Consider the following 7,024-nt stretch of genomic DNA (forward strand, 5'->3'; position numbering starts at 1 on the left):
TCTTCTGTCTCCAATCCTCACTACTTCTCATTTTGTTCTTTGTTCACTTCACAGTAATTTTAAAAAATAACCTTTGACTATATCTTGTGACTTGAGAGAAGTCACACTGGTGGTGAGGCCAGGCTGAGAAGATCATGAGGATGTTTTCCTCTGCTCCGGCTCTCCCACTAGGTTCTTGATCTTACTGTGGGCTTGCATGGGAGATGTGGGATTGGGGAGAAGAGAGCAAGAGGAAAAGTAAAATGCACTAATAGACACTCTAAACAAATACTTAGCATCTTTTCATTCCCTGTATGATTGCCTATTAATGATTTGGCAGAAAAGTAAACATCTTATCCTACTCTAGTCATCTTCTGACGCTCTCTTTTTTCGCGTTTTCTCATCTCCTGCTCTTCCTACTTTTTGCATCTTAATACATCTCTTCTTCCATGCTCTTGCACTTCTTTCTACCCCCTTGATGTTGGATAATCTCTTGGAATGTTTTATTAATTCACATATAAACATTTGCACTTCTTTTGTTCACATGGCCAATTATTGCTTTTGGGTGTTCTGCCTTCCTCTTAAGTTGACTGCCAGGTGGGTGAATGGGCCTGTCTCGCCATCCTTATGCTGTTCAGCCTTAGCCACTCTTGCCCCCTCTAATCCATCTTTTTCAGAGCAGTCATATTCAACTTCTTCAGTTACAAAACATATCCTAAACCTCCCTGGACTAAATGTTCCATGGTTGTCCCATTACTCTCAAAATAACATCCAAACTCTTGACCATGAGGATCCTCTGTACTCTGGTGCCTCCTTAAATCTCTGCCTTGGTTTCCCTTTACTCTGCCCTGTCTGCACTGTGCTTCATCTGTGTTCACCTTTTAGTTCCTCAGACAAGCCAAACTCATTCTTTCTCTGGGGTAGGTTAGGGGAGGGACTGGAAAGTGGCTTTGTACATGCTCTTGTCACTGCCTAGAATCTTCCCCCAGTTTTTTGCATAGCTTTCTCATTTTGTCCTTAAGGTCTCTACTTAAGTATTATCGACTCAGAGACCGTTCTTGACTACTTTTTCTCAAGCAATTTCTCTTTCTCTCTCAAACACATACACATACACGTGCATGCACACACATACATGTAGACACACACCCACACACAGAGACATGCATGCACACCTGCATCCATGTGAACACATGCATATACATGCACACAGAGACACACATACACATGCATGCACACACACATACACATGTACACATGTACCACTGCCACTACCACCCTCAGAGTTAACGACATCATTCTTTATTTTCTTCCCAGCACTTACTAAATATGTTTTTGTCTTGTTTGTATACATGTGTAGTATCTCTCCTTTGCTTGGACTCCAAGACATTAGGGACTTGTTTTCTCTCCACATGGTTATATCCTCAGCACCTAGCCCAGTACCAGGCACATCACAGGTTCTAGCAAAGTACCTGTTGAATGTACATGTTGAATGAGCTGAGTGAGATTAGCTTGATTTTATCTTAAATTTTGAAATAGAAATCAAGCTTGTTATTTAAATACAGCAATAAAAACATAAAAGGACTTTTGAAAAGGAAGGGTTAACAGCCAGTTTTGTGGTATTTTCTCAAGTCTCAGGGATACCTGAGCATCTAACCCTTGTTCAATTCTCCTTACAATACTAACTCCAGGACTTAGTATTCTAGCTTTAGAAGTATGACTCTACTGAATCCAAGAGAAGTGAGAATCTAGCCAAGAACTATCTATGGGACCAAGCCCTGTACCTTGTGGTAAAGATTGTTTCTCAAGTCATGAACAACCAGCATTGATGGCATGGAGCTGCCCCTGAGAATGGAGCTAGATGGGCACACCAGAGGTGGCTGCATGACTAGCTAGACACATGCGCTGGGTGCTATATGAGTAGGTAGAAATCTGAAGGAGAATCTGAGTGTTGGCCTTTCCTGAGCTGGCCTTGTTCATGTATTGTTTCTCTTGACCACATGCATTCTGACTTCAGATGACGGTCAAAGTTTAATTCTCCTTGGAAGTCATATCTCTTCTGAAGGGAGCCCCAGAGTACCAGGTATCCAGAGGAAGAACAATTTTGAGGCTACAAGTCTTTAAATGTCGAAATATGATTTTAGAAGATATTTCATCAGAATTCCTTGAAGATTAGAATGAGGGTCCACAAACTACAGCTCACTGGCCAAATCTGACCAGCTATCCACATCTTTTTGTAAATAAGGTTTTATTGGAATAGAGTCATGTTTATTCATTGATGCAGTTGTCTCGGACAGCTTTTGCCCTATAACTGGAGAGCATATGGCCTACAAGGCCTAAATTATTTACTATTTGAGCATTTATAGGAAAAGTTTTGTGACCTCTGAAGTAGAACATACAAATGAGACTCCCTTTTATTCTAACAGTAAAACTTCCAGTTATTAATGTGAATTTACAAATAGCATTCAATGCAGGCCTGGGCCTTGTGGCATAGTGGTTTAGTTCAGTGTGCTCCCATTCAGCAGCCCAGGTTCACAGGTTCAGATCCTGAGTGTGGACCTACACCACTCATCAGTCATGCTGTGGTGGTGACCCACATATAAAGTGGAGGAAGATTGGCACAGATGTTAGCTTAGGGGTAATCTTCCTCAAGCAAAAAAAGAAGAGGAATATTGGCAACAGATGTTAGCTCAGGGCTAATCTTCCTCAGGAAAAAAAAAAATAGCACTCAACGCAACCAGAATTCTACCAAGTTTTGCTTGCATACAACTCTATTAGACTCCTCTTAGAGTCTCCTCTCAAAAAAATGTTTGCCTGCTTTGCCCCCTGGACATTCTATTTACAACTAGTCATCACTTTTAACCTGTTAACAACTTGCCTCCATTACATTCTCCCTCTCTGCTGCCCTCCACATGGTGTATGCCTACTGCTGTACTTGCATGCTGTGATATTTTGAAAATGTTTCTATGTTTTTAAGACTCTACAGGAATCACCATGACTCCCTCAGGAAGAATGTTCTGGAATTGTTCAGATTCTTTACCATTTATAATTTTTTTAGAATTACATGTATTCTTCAAATGTTTCACTCACCACAGAATTGGGAAAACTATTTAAAATAATATTATATATTTGTTGACATTATATAGATGCAGAGAAGCAACAGCCACATTAAGGTCCAGTTTTCAAACAAATTTCTCTTAGAAATAATATATAAGATTCAAATTGTAAAATAAGCTAGAAAATGCAACTGACAGAAATGATAGTTTACATTCTCAGGCTCAAAAGAAATGGATATTTTATGACAGTGATAGCAAACTTGGAAAGCCTGAGCAAATGTTTTTCCACAGTAAACGTTTGAGTATTGACAATTTTCTATCAATTCATAGGTATGCCTGAAGATATTGAATCTGATGCTTGTTTTACCAAGTATAGATTTTTTTCTCTGTAATTGTGAGAAATACATTGTTAAATATCCAATAGAGTAGAGATAGTAAATAATTTCCTTGCAGAAAGTGAAACAAGAAATAGTCTCCTTTCCTCTTTCCTTGTCTAGCAGTGTCTGGAACACAGTACTCAATAAATGATTGAATGAGTGAATGAAAATCAAGTTTAAGTCACATTCTGTATAAATGGGTTTGAAAAATACATCTCTTTTGCTGGCATTATCATTCTTGAATAAATTTATAACTGCATGGTTTTGGCTCTTCCTTATTATAGAATCACTTAAAATCAGATTACTGCCTAAGGAAAAGTTTGGACAACATTCAAGAAAGAATGCCCAACCTGATGCACGTGCATGGTTCCACTGGCAAGCAGACATGGAAGGATTCAACTTGTATATTTGGGGTTTTTTTGTTTGTTTATGTTTTGGTGAGCAAAATTGGCTCTGAGCTAACATCTGCTGCCAATCTTCCTCTTTTTGCTTGAGGAAGATTGCCCCTGAGTGAACATCTGTGGCCATCTCCCTCTGTTTATATGTGGGACGGCACCACAGCATGACTAGGTGAGCAGTGTGTAGGTCTGTGCCTGGGATGCAAACCCATGAACCTTGGGCCGCCAAAGCAGAGTGTGCAAACTTAACCACTACTCCACCTGGCTGGCCCCAACTTGTATATTTGTTTTTATACTTTCATACTTGCTTTACTATTTGCAAATCAAGATGAGCTGGCTTATTAGAAACTAATGATACCAATAAATATAGATAAATAAATTCACCTAACAGAGTCCAGAAATATATGGTTGATTCACATATGTGGTCAATTCATTTTTGACAAAGAGGCTAAGACAATTCAACAGAGAGAGGAAAATCTTTTAAACAAATGACGGTAGAACAACTGAAAAATTACTATCAATGCTCCACTTTCACCACACACAAAAATTCATTCAAGGTGGATCATAGAACTAAATATAAAACATATATGAAAATATATAAATATAAACACTATAAATCTCCTAGAAGAAAGCACAGAATATCTTTTTGATCCTGTTATTTGCAAAGATTTCTTGGACAAAACGCCAAAAGCACTAAATTTAAAAGAGAAAGAATTAAAAATTTTCCTTCATAAAGATTAGAAAATTCTACTCCTTAAAAAACACCATTAAGAAAATTAAAAGGCAAGCTGTAGATTGAGAAGAAATGTTTGCAAGACATATATTTGAAAAAGATTTATATCATATGTATAAATATATATATTATGTCCTATGTCAAGTAACTCAATCTTAAAAATGCACAAAGCTTAGAATAGACTATTCACAACAGAAAATGTATAAATAGTCATTAAGCTCATGAAATAAAATTCAACATTATTAGTTGTTAGTCATTAGAAAAATGCAAATTAAAACCACAGAGATACCACTAAACACACACTAGAATGGCTAAAATTAAAAAGATTGCTAATACCAAGTGTTAGTGAGGATGTGGAAAAACCAGAACGCCCATGAATGCCTGGTGGAGGTGTGAAATATTCTCATCATTCTGGAGAACTGTTTGGCAGTTCCTCACAGAGTTAAACGTACACCTACCTGATGACACGGGCATTCTATCCCTAAATAATTACCCGGGAGAAGTGAAAATGTACGTCCACAAAAAGATGTACACAAATGTTTGTAGCAGCTTTTACTCTTAGTGAAAAACTGGAAACAACGTAATATATATGATCAAATAAATGAATAAACAAATTACGGCATATTCATACAATAGAATATTACTTCGCAATAAAAATGAACACTCCACTGATACACACAATGACAAGGATCCCTCTCAAAAATATTATGCTGAATAACAGAAATCAGATACAAAAGAGTATGTACTGAATTATTCCACATATGAAACCCCAGAACAGGCAAAGCCAATCTGTAGCTGAGAGAAAATAGTGATTTTCTGTTTTAGCGATTGCTTGGTGGGTAGATGGATGGGTGGAGAACGGACTACAGAAGTTAATGGACGTGTTCTTATATTAATTAATATTAGTTACGTGGATGTAATCATTTGTCAAAACTCATCAAACTGTGTACTTAAAATGAGTGCATTTTATTGTATGTAAATTATACATCAGTAAAGATCATATAAAAAAGAAAAAATCTAAAATGGGCAAAAAATGTGAGCAGATGCTCAATGAAAGTGAGATATAAATCTCCAACAATCTCATGTGAAAATGTTCAACTTCATTAGTTATCAGGGAAATGCTAATTGTAACCACAGTGACATATCATTTCATACCTATTATGAAGTTAAACAAACATCTACCTATCTTTCATCAGTTTCAATTCTAGGTCTGAACTCAAGATAAATGAAAACATATGTCCACCAAAAGGCTTGTGTAAGAATGTTTATAGCAACTTTAGTTATATGAGACCCAATCTGGAAACAAACCAAATACCAATCAATAGAAGAATAGATAAACAAATGTGGAATAATACTGTAATGCAATAATACTCACCTACGCAAAGAATTGAACTAGTAATATACACAGCAACATGGAAGAATCTCAAAAACATTCTCCTGAGCCAAAAAAGTCAGATACAAGAATATATACTGTATGATTCTATTCATATAAAGTCCATGAACAGTCAAATTATTCATGGAATATAAATCAGAATTGTGGTTGCCTGTGGAGGGAAGATTGACTGGAAGGGATGTGAGCAAACTTCCCAGGTGATAGAAATATCCTGTCTTGATTAAGGTGATGGGTTACGTGGTTACACATATTTATCAAATTCATTGATTTTAGGAACTTCAATTTAAGAACTTAAGAGTAATTATTTTTCTTTGAATTCCTTTTCTATAGCAAGGAAATATTTACTACACACTGGTGAGAAGGAAGCAGAAGAGATCAAGATTATCTGAAATAAGTAGCCATTATTAGTTGAAAGGTAAGATTTGAGACTGATTAGCTACCAGCCAACAGAGAAAGAGCCCACCTGAGAGCCTCACCTTGTGACATTTGTTCTTTGCCTTGGTACTTTGGCTTTTATCACAGCCTCTTGAGCCCCTCAGGGAGGGGGCTGATGGAAACAGGAGCAGAATAGCTGGGAGCGCCACAATTCACATTCACTCTTGCAGGAGTTCTTATAGTAACAGGAGCCCTGGCCTTTGTCGCCTGGATGTATCCTGGCAACCTGTCAACAAAAGGGACAGGACAGAGTTCTCTAGTAACGGATTGGAAAAATCCAAAACAAGGAGTGAAGGAACTTAGAAACTGACAGCAGATTGGGTACGGACCTTAGCTTCCTTTGAAGTTGACTCCAGGAACTTTACCGATGGATGAATCAAACAAGGAGAGGCAGATGAATTTAAATCACAAGGCTCTTCTTGGTGTGGGAAGAAAAAGAAACAAAACTTACTGACTGTCTTATTGACATTTTCTAGGGTCTTTAAAAAGCATCAGCTATATAGGAGAGCTTAGCCTCTTCTAAAAGAGGGAGATGGATATTCCCCATGGCTCTCAAAGATCTGTGCTTTGGTCTAAAACATAGGGAAATACAAGATGTAGAAGATATGGTTAGCTTATTTTCTAATCTATCTTAAGATAGAGCAAACATTTTTTAA

The 7,024-nt window shown here is 37.3% G+C and overlaps 1 protein-coding gene across 6 annotated transcripts in view; it reads right to left on the reverse strand.

Moving 5' to 3' along the window:
* The window catches only part of ZNF474 (zinc finger protein 474), a 30,176-nt gene extending 23,352 nt beyond the window's left edge, over positions 1-6,824 (reverse strand). The window contains exons 1-2 of one of the 6 annotated variants that reach the window (XM_070232785.1): positions 6,698-6,824; positions 6,410-6,594 (exon numbers count right to left, since the gene is read on the reverse strand). The gene's annotated coding sequence lies outside the window, so the exon portion shown is untranslated. Of the gene's footprint in view, positions 1-1,300; positions 1,449-6,409; positions 6,595-6,697 lie in introns of those variants that run through there. The other 5 variants (XM_070232788.1, XM_070232789.1, NM_001433591.1 and 2 more) reach the window with 5 other exon arrangements.
* Positions 6,825-7,024: the final 200 nt, after the last annotated feature.

This window comes from Equus caballus, chromosome 14 (assembly GCF_041296265.1).
Source record: "Equus caballus isolate H_3958 breed thoroughbred chromosome 14, TB-T2T, whole genome shotgun sequence".
NCBI classification, from domain to species: Eukaryota; Metazoa; Chordata; class Mammalia; order Perissodactyla; family Equidae; genus Equus; species Equus caballus.